Genomic DNA, 13024 nt, shown 5'->3' with positions numbered 1-13024 from the left:
ACATTCAAAATGTTCTTGGTGTTCATCTTGACATTCATAGCATTCTTGCATGCATTCATTGTTTTGATTTAAAAATTTCATGCATTGCATAATTTTCATGTTTTTCATAAAAATTTCAAAAATAAAAAAAAATATATCTTTCCCTTTTTCTCTCATTCGAAAATTTGGATTGACTTTTTCAAAAGTTTTTAAAATCAAGTTGTTTCTTATGAGTCAAATCAAATTTTCAATTTGAAAATCTTATCTTTTTCAAAATCTTTTTTTTAAAAATCAAATCTTTTTCAAATTTCTTAGTTATTTTCGAAAATTTCAAAAATATTTTTCAAAAATCTTTTTCTTATTTTTATATCAAATTTTCGAAAATAACATAAACAATTAATGTTTTGATTCAAAAAAAATTTGAAGTTTGTTACTTGCTTGTTAAGAAAGATTCAAACTTTAAGTTCTAGAATCATATCTTGTGATTTCTTATGAATCAAGTCATTAATTGTGATTTTATAAATCAAATCTTTTTCAAAACTAATTTCAATCATATCTTTTCAAAAATATCTTCTTATCTTATCTTTTTCAAAAATATCTTTTCAAAATATCTTTTCTAACTTCCTAACTTCCTATCTTTTCAAAGTTTGTTTCAACTAACTAACTAACTTTTTGTTTGTTTCTTAACTTTTTCAAAACCACCTAACTAATTCTCCCTTTCTAATTTTCGAAAATATCTCCCCCTTTTTCAAAAATTTCTTTTTAATTAACTAATTATTTTTATTTTTATTTCAAAAAGAAAAAAAAATTTCGAAAAAAAAAATTTACTAAATATTTTTCAAAAACTATTTTCAAAAATCACTAACTCCTTTTCAAAAATAATTTTCGAAAAATCCCTCCTTCTCTCTCATCCTATTCTATTTATTTATTCATCTACTAACATCTCTTCCTCACATCATCACCAAATTCGAACCCCCTCCTCTATCTGTGTTCGAATTTCTTCTTCTTCTTTTCTACTAACAATAAGGAACCTCTTTACTGTGACATAGAGGATTCCTCTTCTTTTATTTTTCTCTCCTCTTTCTTATGAGCAGGGACAGAGAAAAAGGCATTCTTGTTGAAGCTGATCCAGAACCTGAAAGGACTCTGAAGAGAAAATTAAGAGAAGCTAAATTACAACAATCCAGAGACAACTTGATTGAAAATTTCGAACAAGTAAAGGAGATGGCAGCCGAACCCAACAACAATGCAAGGAGAATGCTTGGTGACTTTACTGCACCTAATTCCAATTTACATGGAAGAAGCATCTCCATTCCTGCCATTGGAGCAAACAACTTTGAGCTGAAACCTCAATTAGTTTCTCTGATGCAGCAGAACTGCAAGTTTCATGGACTTCCATCTGAAGATCCTTTTCAGTTCTTAACTGAATTCTTGCAGATATGTGATACTGTTAAGACTAATGGAGTAGATCCTGAAGTCTACAGGCTCATGCTTTTCCCTTTTGCTGTAAGAGACAGAGCTAGATTATGGTTGGATTCTCAACCTAAAGACAGCCTGAACTCTTGGGATAAGCTGGTCACGGCTTTCTTAGCCAAGTACTTTCCTCCTCAAAAGCTGAGCAAGCTTAGAGCTGATGTTCAAACCTTCAGACAGAAAGAAGGTGAATCCCTCTATGAAGCTTGGGAAAGATACAAACAGTTGACCAAAAAGTGTCCTTCTGACATGCTTTCAGAATGGACCATCCTGGATATATTCTATGATGGTTTATCTGAGCTATCAAAGATGTCACTGGACACTTCTGCAGGTGGATCCATTCACCTAAAGAAAACGCCTGCAGAAGCTCAAGAACTCATTGACATGGTTGCTAATAACCAGTTCATGTACACTTCTGAAAGGAATCCTGTGAGTAATGGGACGCCTATGAAGAAGGGAGTTCTTGAGGTTGATACTCTGAATGCCATATTGGCTCAGAATAAAATATTGACTCAGCAAGTCAATATGATTTCTCAGAGTCTGCATGGAATGCAAGCTGCATCCAACAGTACTCAAGAGGCATCTTCTGAAGAAGAAGCTTATGATCCTGAGAACCCTGCAATAGCAGAGGTAAATTACTTAGGTGAACCTTATGGAAACACCTATAACTCAACATGGAGAAATCATCCAAATTTCTCATGGAAGGATCAAAAGCCCCAACAAGGCTTTAATAATGGTGGAAGAAACAGGTTTAGCAATAGCAAACCTTTTCCATCATCAACTCAGCAACAGACAGAGAACTCTGAACAAAATGCTTCTAATTTAGCAAATCTAGTCTCTGATCTATCTAAGGCCACTGTAAGTTTCATGAATGAAACAAGGTCTTCCATTAGAAATCTGGAAGCACAAGTGGGCCAGCTGAGTAAAAGGATCACTGAAATCCCTCCTAGTACTCTCCCAAGCAATACAGAAGAGAACCCAAAAGGAGAGTGCAAGGCCATTGACATAAGCGCCATGGCCGAACCTGTGAGGAGAGGAGAGGACGTGAATCCCAAGGAGGAAGACCTCCTGGGACGTCCAGTGATCAATAAGGAGCTTCCCTCTGAGGAACCAAAGGAATCTGAGACTCATCTAGAGACCATAGAGATTCCATTGACCCTCCTTATACCCTTCATGAGCTCTGATGAGTATTCCTCTTCTAAAGAGAATGAGGATGTTACTGAAGAGCAAACTGCCAAGTTTCTTGGTGCAATCATGAAGCTGAATGCCAAATTATTTGGCATTGATACTTGGGAAGTTGAACCTCCCTTGTTCATCAATGAACTAAGAGATCTAGATCAACTGACATTGCCTCAGAAGAGACAGGATCCTGGAAAGTTCATAATACCCTGTACCATAGGCACTATGATCTTTAAGGCTCTATGTGACCTTGGTTCAAGAATAAACCTCATGCCCCCTCTCTGTAATAGAGAAACTGGGAATCTATGGGGTGCAAGCTGCTGAAATCTCATTAGAGATGGCAGACAGTTCAAGAAAACAGGCTTATGGACAAGTAGAGGACGTTTTAGTAAAGGTTGAGGGCCTTTACATCCCTGCTGATTTCATAGTCCTGGATACTGGAAAGGAAGAGGATGAATCCATCATCCTAGGAAGACCTTTCCTGGCCACAGCAAGAGCTGTGATTGATGTTGACAGAGGTGAAATAGTCCTTCAATGGAATGAGAACTCCCTTGTATTCAAAACTCAAGGATCTCCCTCTGCAACCATGGAGAGGAAGCTTGAAAAGCTTCTCTCAAAGCAGAGTCAACCAGAGCCCCCACAGTCAAACTCTAAGTTTGGTGTTGGGAGGCCACAACCAAACTCTAAGTTTGGTGTTGAACTCCCATATCCAAACTCTAAGTTTGGTGCTGGAGAGTCTCAACAAAGCTCTGCACATCTGTGAGGCTCCATGAGAGCCCACTGTCAAGCTATTGACATTAAAGAAGCGCTTGTTGGGAGGCAACCCAATGTTTATCTAATTCTTATTTTTATTGTTTTTCATGTTTTCTTAGGTTCATGATCATGTGGAGTCACAAAATAAATAGAAAAATTGAAAACGGAATCAAAAACAGCAGAAGAAAAATCACACCCTGGAGGAGCATCTGTCTGGCGTTCAGCGCCAGAACAGAGCATGGTTCTGGCACTGAACGCCCAAAATGGGCAGCTTCTGGGCGCTGAACGCCAGAACAGGCATGGTTCTGGCGTTCAACGCCAGAAATGGCACACAAATGGGCGTTGAACGCCCAAAATGGCCACCAACCTGGCGCTGAACGCCCAGAGTTGGGTACAAAGGCATTTTTACATGCCTAATGGGTGCAGGGATGTAAATCCTTGAACACCTCAGGATCTGTGGACCCCACAGGATCCACTCAGGATCTGTGGACCCCACAGGATCCCCACCTACCTCCACTCACTTCTTCTCACCACTTTCTTTCACACAACACCATAAACACTCTTCCCAAAAAAAAAAAAAAACCTTCACCAATCACCTCAAACTCTCTTCCCCATCACCTCTTCACCACTCACATCCATCCACTCTTCCCCATAAACCTACCTCATAAACTCCACCTACCTTCAAAATTCAAAACCAATTTCCCACCCAAACCCACCCATATGGCCGAACCTTAACCCCCCCTCCCTTCCCTATATAAAGACCTCCATTCTTCATCAAATTCACACAACACACCCCTCTACACTCTCCTTGGCCGAAACCACATCTCCCTCTCCCTCTCCATATTTCTTCTTCTTCTTCTTCTTCTATTCTTTTGTTTATTGCTCGAGGGCGAGCAATATTCTAAGTTTGGTGTGGTAAAAGCATAGCTTTTTTGTTTTTCCATTACCATTGATGGCATCAAAGACCAGAGAATCCTCTAGAAGAGGGAAAGGGAAGATAAAAGCTTCCACATCCGAGTCATGGGAGATGGAAAGGTTCATCTCCAAAGCCCATCAAGACCACTTCTATGATGTTGTGGCCAAGAAGAAGGTGATCCCTGAGGTCCCTTTTAAACTCAAAAGAAATGAGTATCCGGAGATCCGACATGAAATTCAAAGAAGAGGTTGGGAAGTTCTAACAAATCCCATCCAACAAGTCGGCATCCTAATGGTTCAAGAGTTCTATGCCAATGCATGGATCACCAAGAACCATGATCAAAGTAAGAACCCGGATCCAAAGAACTATGTTACAATGGTTCGGGGGAAATACTTAGATTTTAGTCCGGAGAATGTGAGGTTGGCGTTCAACTTGCCATACATGGAAGAGAACGCACGCCCCTACACAAGGAGAGTCAACTTTGATCAAAGGTTGGACCAAGTCCTTATGGACATATGTGTAGAAGGAGCTCAATGGAAGATTGACTCCAAAGGCAAGCCGGTTCAACTAAGAAGATTGGACCTCAAGCCTATAGCTAGAGGATGGTTGGAGTTTATTCAATGCTCAATCATTCCCACTAGCAACCGGTCTGAAGTTACTATAGACCGGGCCATCATGATCCATAGCATCATGATTGGAGAAGAGGTGGAAGTTCATGAGATTATACCTCAAGAACTCTACAAGGTGGCTGACAAGTCCTCCACTATGGCAAGGTTAGCCTTTCCTCACCTCATTTGCCACCTATGCAATTCAGCTGGAGTTGACATAGAGGGAGATATCCTCATCAAAGAGGACAAGCCCATCACCAAGAAAAAGATGGAGCAAGCAAGAGAGCCCAGTCATGGAGCTCAAGAGGCGCAGGAAGCTCATCACCATGAGATCCCGGAGATGCCTCAAATGCACTTTCCTCCACAAAACTATTGGGAGCAAATCAACACCTCCCTAGAAGAATTGAGTTCCAATATGGGACAACTAAGGGTGGAACATCAAGAGCACTCCATCATGCTTCATGAAATTAGAGAAGATCAAAAAGCAATGAGGGAGGAGCAACAAAGACAAGGAAGAGACATAGAAGAGCTCAAGGACATCATTGGTTCCTCAAGAAGGAAATGCCACCATCACTAAGGTGGATTCGTTCCTTGTTCTTATTTTTTTCTGTTTTCGTTTTCTATGTTATGTGCTTGTCTGTGTTTGTGTCTTCATTACATGATCATTAGTAGTAGTAACTATGTCTTAAAGTTATAAATGTCCTATGAATCCATCACCTCTCTTAAAAAAAATGTTTTAATTCAAAAGAACAAGAAGTACATGAGTTTCGAATTTATCCTTGAACTTAGCTTAATTATATTGATGTGGTGACAATGCTTCTTGTTTTCTGAATGTATGCTTGAACAGTGCATATGTCTTTTGAAGTTGTTGTTTAAGAATGTTAAATATGTTGGCTCTTGAAAGAATGATGACTAGGAGACATGTTATTTGATAATCTGAAAAATCATAAAAATGATTCTTGAAGCAAGAAAAAGCAGCAAAGAACAAAGCTTGCAAAATATATATATATATATATATATATATATATATATATATATATATATATATATATATATATATATATATATATATATATAGGCGAAAAAAAAATAATAGAAAGAAAAAGCAAGCAGAAAAAGCCAATAACCCTTAAAACCAAAAGGCAAGGGCAAATAAAAAGGATCCCAAGGCTTTGAGCATCAGTGGATAGGAGGGCCTAAAGGAATAAAATCCTGGTCTAAGCGGCTAAACCAAGCTGTCCCTAACCATGTGCTTGTGGCGTGTAGGTGTCAAGTGAAAACTTGAGACTGAGCGGTTAAAGTCAAGGTCCAAAGCAAAAAAAAAAAAAAAAAAAGAGTGTGCTTAAGAACCCTGGACACCTCTAATTGGGGACTTTAGCAAAGCTGAGTCACAATCTGAAAAGGTTCACCCAATTATGTGTCTGTGGCATTTATGTATCCGGTGGTAATACTGGAAAACAAAGTGCTTAGGGCCACGGCCAAGACTCATAAAGAAGCTGTGTTCAAGAATCATCATACTGAACTAGGAGAGTCAATAACACTATTCGAAATCTGAAGTTCCTATAGATGCCAATCATTCTGAACCTCAATGGATAAAGTGAGATGCCAAAACTATTCAAGAGGCAAAAAGCTATAAGTCCCGCTCATATGATTGAAGCTCTGTTTCATTGATAGTTTGGAATTTATAGTATATTCTCTTCTTTTTATCCTATTTGATTTTCAGTTGCTTGGGGACAAGCAACAATTTAAGTTTGGTGTTGTGATGAGCGGATAATTTATACGCTTTTTGACATTGTTTTTAGTAGGATTCAGCTACTTTTAGGGATGTTTTCATTAGTTTTTATGTTAAATTCACATTTCTGGACTTCACTATGAGTTTGTGTGTTTTTCTGTGATTTCAGGTATTTTCTGGCTGAAATTGAGGGACTTGAGCAGAAATCAGATTCAGAGGTTGAAGAAGGACTGCTGATGCTGTTGGATTCTGACCTCCCTGCACTCAAAGTGGATTTTCTGGAGCTACAGAACTCGAAATGGCGCGCTTCCAATTGCGTTGGAAATTAGACATCCAGGGCTTTCCAGAAATATATAATAGTCCATACTTTGGCCAAGAATTGACGATGTAAACTGGCGATCAACGTCAGCCTTCTACCCAAATCTGGCGTCCAGCACCAGAAAAGGAGCCAAAACCAGAGTTGAACGCCCAAACTGGCACAAAAGCTGGCGTCCAACTCCACAAATGACCTCTACACGTGCAACACTCAGGCTCAGCCCAAACACACACCAAGTGGGCCCAGGAAGTGGATTTATGCATCAATTACTTACTCATGTAAACCCTAGTAGCTAGTTTATTATAAATAGGACCTCTTACTATTGTATTAGGCATCTTTGGTCTCAGTTTTAATCCATTGTTCATCTTAGGAGACTATTGATCTCGTTTAGGGGGCTGGCCATCTCGGCCATGCCTGGACCTTCACTTATGTATTTTCATACGGTAGAGTTTCTACACTCCATATATTAAGGTGTGGAGCTCTGCTGTTCCTCAAAGATTAATGCAAAGTACTTCTGTTTTCTATTCAATTCTTCTTATTTCGCTTCTAAGATATCCATTCGCACCCAAGAACGTGATGAAGGTGATGATTATGTGTGACGCTCATCATCCTTCTCCCTTATGAACGCGTGCCTGACAAACACTTCTGTTCTACATGAATTGAGCTAGAATGAATATCTCTTAGATCTCCTAACCAGAATCTTCGTGGCGTAAGCTAGAATGATGGCGGCATTCAAGAGAATACGGAAAGTCTAAACCTTGTCTGTGGTATTCCGAGTAGGATTCAATGATTGAATGACTGTGACGAGCTCCGAACTCGCGATTGCAGGGCGTTAGTGACAGACGCAAAAGGATAGTAAATCATATTCCAGCATGATCGAGAACCGACAGATGAATAGCCGTGCCGTGACAGGGTGCATGAGCATATTATTCACTGAGAGGATAACATGAAGCCATTGACAAGGGTGATGCCTCCAGACGATTAGCCGTGCCGTGACAGGGCATTGGATCATTTTCCCGAGAGATGACCGAAAGTAGCCATTGACAGTGGTGATGTATCACATAAAGCCAGCCATGGAAAGGAGTAAGACTGATTGGATGAAGATAGCAGGAAAGCAGAGGTTCAGAGGAACGAAAAGCACCTCCATTCGCTTATCTGAAATTCCTACCAATGATTTACATAAGTATCTCTATCCCTATTTTATTATATAATATTCGAAAACACCATTATCACTTTATATCTGCCTGACTGAGATTTACAAGGTGACCATAGCTTGCTTCATACCAACAATCTCCGTGGGATTCGACCCTTACTCACGTAAGGTATTACTTGGACAACCCAGTGCACTTGCTGGTTAGTTGTATCGAAGTTGTGACAATTATGAATTAAGATCAGAGCACCAAGTTGCTCACGTTGCCAGGGATTGTTTGAGCCTGGACATCACAATTTCGTGCACCAACCCTCGTTCTTTAAATGACCCTATCCCGAGGAGGACACCTGAAGGCGAGCCGTAATGGCCTCATCTCCGGTAGGCTCCTCCCATTTTATCGATTTTTTTCCCGATTTTTTTTCCTCGTGCTGACCCTCGTTCTTTAAATGACCCTATCCCGAGCAGGACACCTGAAGGCCAGCCGTAATGGCCTCATCTCCGGCAGGCTCCTCCGATTTTGTTTTTTCGTTTTTTTCCCGATTTTTTTTTACGTCATGCTGACCCTCGTTCTTTAAATGACCCTATCCCGAGGAGGACACCTGAAGGCGAGCCGTAATAGCCTCATCTCCGGCAGGCTCCTTCGATTTTGTTTTTTTCATTTTTTTTCCTTTTTTTTTACGTCGTGCTGACCCTCGTTCTTTAAATGACCCTATCTCGAGGAGGACACCTGAAGGCGAGCCGTAATGGCCTCATCTCCGGCAGGCTCCTCCGATTTTTTTTTCCTTTTTTATCCACGTTTTTTTTTTACGTCGTGCTGACCCTCGTTCTTTAAATGACCCTATCCCGAGGAGGACACCTGAAGGCGAGCCGTAATGGCCTCATTTCCGGCAGGCTCCTCCAATTTTGTTTCTTTCATTTTTTTTCCCGGTTGTATTTTTTTTTTACGTCGTGCTGACCCTCGTTCTTTAAATGACCCTATCCCGAGGAGGACACCTAAAGGCCAGCCGTAATGGCCTCATCTCCGGCAGGCTCCTCCGATTTTGTTTTTTCGTTTTTTTCCCGATTTTTTTTTACGTCGTGCTGACCCTCGTTCTTTAAATGATCCTATCCCGAGGAGGACACCTAAAGGCGAGCCGTAATGGCCTCATCTCCGGCAGGCTCCTTTGATTTTGTTTTTTCGTTTTTTTTCCTTTTTTCTTACGTCGTGCTAAACCTCGTTCTTTAAATGACCCTATCCCGAGGAGGACACCTGAAGGCGAGCCGTAATGGCCTCATCTCCGGTAGGCTCCTCCCATTTTTTCGATTTTTTTCCCGATTTTTTTTCCTTGTGCTGACCCTCGTTTTTTAAACGACCCTATCTCGAGGAGGACACCTGAAGGCGAGCCGTAATGGCCTTATCTCTGACAGGCTCCTTCAATTTTTTTTTCGTTTTTTTCCCTTTTTTTTTACGTCATGCTGACCCTCGTTCTTTAAATGACCCTATCCCGAGGAGGACACCTGAAGGCGAGCCGTAATAGCCTCATCTCCGGCAGGCTCCTTCGATTTTGTTTTTTTCATTTTTTTTCCTTTTTTTTTTTGACGTCGTGCTGACCCTCGTTCTTTAGATAACCCTATCTCGAGGAGGACACCTGAAGGCGAGCCGTAATGGCCTCATCTCCGTCAGGCTCCTCCGATTTTTTTTTTTTCATTTTTTCCCCTTTTTTTTATGTCGTGCTGACCCTCGTTCTTTAAATGACCCTATCCCGAGGTGGACACCTGAAGGCGAGCCGTAACGGCCTCATCTCCGGCAGGCTCCTTCGATTTTGTTTTTTTCGTTTTTTTTCCTTTTTCTTTTTTTTTTACGTCGTGCTGAACCTCGTTCTTTAAATGACCCTATCCCGAGGAGGACACCTGAAGGCGAGCCGTAATGGAATCATCTCCGGCAGGCTCCTCCGATTTTGTTTTTTTTGGTTTTTTTTTCTTTTTTTTTACGTCGCGCTGACCCTCTTTCTTTAAATGACCCTATCCCGAGGAGGACACCTGAAGGCGAGCCGTAAAGGCCTCATCTCCGGCAGGCTCCTCCGATTTTGTTTTTTTCGTTTTTTTTCCCCTTTTTTTTTACGTCGTGCTGACCCTCGTTCTTTAAATGACCCTATCCCGAGGAGGACACCTGAAGGCGAGCCTTAATGGCCTCATCTCCGGCAGCCTCCTCCGATTTTTTTTTTCGTTTTTTTAGCATTTTTTTTCTTTTTTTTTTACGTCGTGCTGACCCTCGATCTTTAAATGACCCTATCCCGAGGACGACACCTGAATGCGAGCCGTAATGGCCTCATCTCCGGTAGGCTCCTCCCATTTTTTCGATTTTTTTCCCGATTTTTTTTCCTCGTGCTGACCCTCGTTTTTTAAACGAACCTATCTCGAGGAGGACACCTGAAGGCGAGCCGTAATGGCCTTATCTCTAACAGGCTCCTTCAATTTTTTTTTCATTTTTTTTCCCTTTTTTTTTACGTCATGCTGACCCTCGTTCTTTAAATGACCCTATCCCGAGGAGGACACCTGAAGGCGAGCCGTAATAGCCTCATCTCCGGCAGGCTCCTTCGATTTTGTTTTTTTCATTTTTTTTCCTTTTTTTTTACGTCGTGCTGACCCTCGTTCTTTAAATGACCCTATCTCGAGGAGGACACCTGAAGGCGAGCCGTAATGGCCTCATCTCCGGCAGGCTCCTCCGATTTTTTTTTTCATTTTTTCCCCGTTTTTTTTATGTCGTGCTGACCCTCGTTCTTTAAATGACCCTATCCCGAGGAGGACACCTGAAGGCGAGCCGTAACGGCCTCATCTCCGGCAGGCTCCTTCGATTTTGTTTTTTTCGTTTTTTTTCCTTTTTCTTTTTTTTTTTACGTCGTGCTGACCCTCGTTCTTTAAATGACCCTATCCCGAGGAGGACACCTGAAGGCGAGCCGTAATGGAATCATCTCCGGAAGGCTCCTCCGATTTTGTTTTTTTCGTTTTTTTTCCTTTTTTTTTACGTCGCGCTGACCCTCGTTCTTTAAATGACCCTATCCCGAGGAGGACACCTGAAGGCGAGCCGTAATAGCCTCATCTCTGGCAGGCTCCTCCGATTTTGTTTTTTTCATTTTTTTCCCTTTTTTTTACGTCGTGCTGACCCTCGTTCTTTAAATGACCCTATCCCAAGGAGGACACCTGAAGGCGAGCCTTAATGGCCTCATCTCCGGCAGCCTTCTCCGATTTTTTTTTCGTTTTTTTCCCTTTTTTTTTTTACGTCGTGCAGACCCTCGATCTTTAAATGACCCTATCCCGAGGAGGACACCTGAACGCGAGCCGTAATGGCCTCATCTCCGGTAGGCTCCTCCCATTTTTTCGATTTTTTTCACGATTTTTTTTCCTCGTGCTGACCCTCGTTTTTTAAACGACCCTATCTCGAGGAGGACACCTGAAGGCGAGCCGTAATGGCCTTATCTCTGGCAGGCTCCTTCAATTTTTTTTTCGTTTTTTTTCCCCCTTTTTTTTTACGTCATGCTGACCCTCGTTCTTTAAATGACCCTATCCCGAGGAGGACACCTGAAGGCGAGCCGTAATAGCCTCATCTCCGGCAGGCTCCTTCGATTTTGTTTTTTTCGTTTTTTTTCCTTTTTTTTACGTCGTGCTGACCCTCGTTCTTTAAATGACCCTATCCCGAGCAGGACACCTGAAGGCCAGCCGTAATGGCCTCATCTCCGGCAGGCTCCTCCGATTTTGTTTTTTCGTTTTTTTCCCGATTTTTTTTACGTCGTGCTGACTCTCGTTCTTTAAATGATCCTATCTCGAGGAGGACACCGGAAGGCGAGCCGTAATGGCCTCATCTCTGGCGGGCTCCTCCCATTTTTTTCGATTTTTTTCCCGATTTTTTTTCCTCGTGCTGACCCTCATTTTTAAATGACCCTATCTCGAGGAGGACACCTGAAGGCGAGCCGTAATGGCCTTATCTCCGGCAGGCTCCTCCGATTTGTTTTTTCATTTTTTTCCCCGTTTTTTTTATGTCGTGCTGACCCTCGTCCTTTAAATGACCCTATCCCGAGGAGGACACCTGAAGGCGAGCCGTAACGGCCTCATCTCCGGCAGGCTTTTTCGATTTTATTTTTTTTGTTTTTTTTCTTTTTTCTTTTTTTTTTTTTACGTCGTGTTGACCCTCGTTCTTTAAATGACCCTATCCCGAGGAGGACACCTGAAGACGAGCCATAATGGCTTAATCTCCGGCAGGCTCCTCCGATTTTGTTTTTTTCGTTTTTTTTCCTTTTTTTTACGTCGTGCTGACCCTCGTTCTTTAAATGACCCTATCTCGAGGAGGACACCTGAAGGCGAGCCGTAATGGCCTCATCTCCGGCAGGCTCCTCCGATTTTGTTTTTTTCGTTTTTTTTCACTTTTTTTTTACGTCGTGCTGACCCTCGTTCTTTAAATGACCCTATCTCGAGGAGGACACCTGATGGCGAGCCGTAATGGCCTCATCTCCGGCAGCCTCCTCCAATTTTTTTTTTTCATTTTTTTAGCGTTTTTTTTTTCATTTTTTTTTACGTCGTGCTGACCCTCGTTCTTTAAATGGCCCTATCCCGAGGAGGACACCTGAAGGCGAGCCGTAATGGCCTCATCTCCGGCAGGCTCTTCCAATTTTTTTTCGTTTTTTTTTCCCTTTTTTTTTTACGTCGTGCTGACCCTCGTTCTTTAAATGACCCTATCCCGAGGAGGACACCTGATGGCGAGCCGTAATGGCCTCATCTCCGGCAGGCTCCTCCGATTTTGTTTCTTTCATTTTTTTCCCCGATTGTATTTTTTTTTATGTCGTGCTGACCCTCGTTCTTTAAATGACCCTATCCCGAGGAGGACACCTGAAGGCGAGTCGTAATGGCCTCATCTCCGGCAGGCTCCTCCGATTTTCATTTTTTG

General features: G+C 41.9%; 1 non-coding gene across 1 annotated transcript; it reads right to left on the bottom strand.

The window, feature by feature from the left end:
- Positions 1-1599: 1599 nt before the first annotated feature.
- LOC148570302 (small nucleolar RNA R71) lies at positions 1600-1707 on the bottom strand. Its single transcript, XR_015908100.1, has one exon. It is a non-coding gene; the product is annotated as a small nucleolar RNA R71 (small nucleolar RNA).
- Between the last annotated feature and the right edge of the window lie 11317 nt (positions 1708-13024).

Source organism: Arachis ipaensis, chromosome B3 (genome assembly GCF_059453495.1).
Source record: "Arachis ipaensis isolate K30076 ecotype BB chromosome B3, ASM5945349v1, whole genome shotgun sequence".
In the NCBI taxonomy this organism is placed as follows: Eukaryota; Viridiplantae; Streptophyta; class Magnoliopsida; order Fabales; family Fabaceae; genus Arachis; species Arachis ipaensis.
The sequence above is the reverse complement of the archived record's forward strand: the minus strand, read 5'-3'. Positions and strand labels throughout refer to the sequence as shown.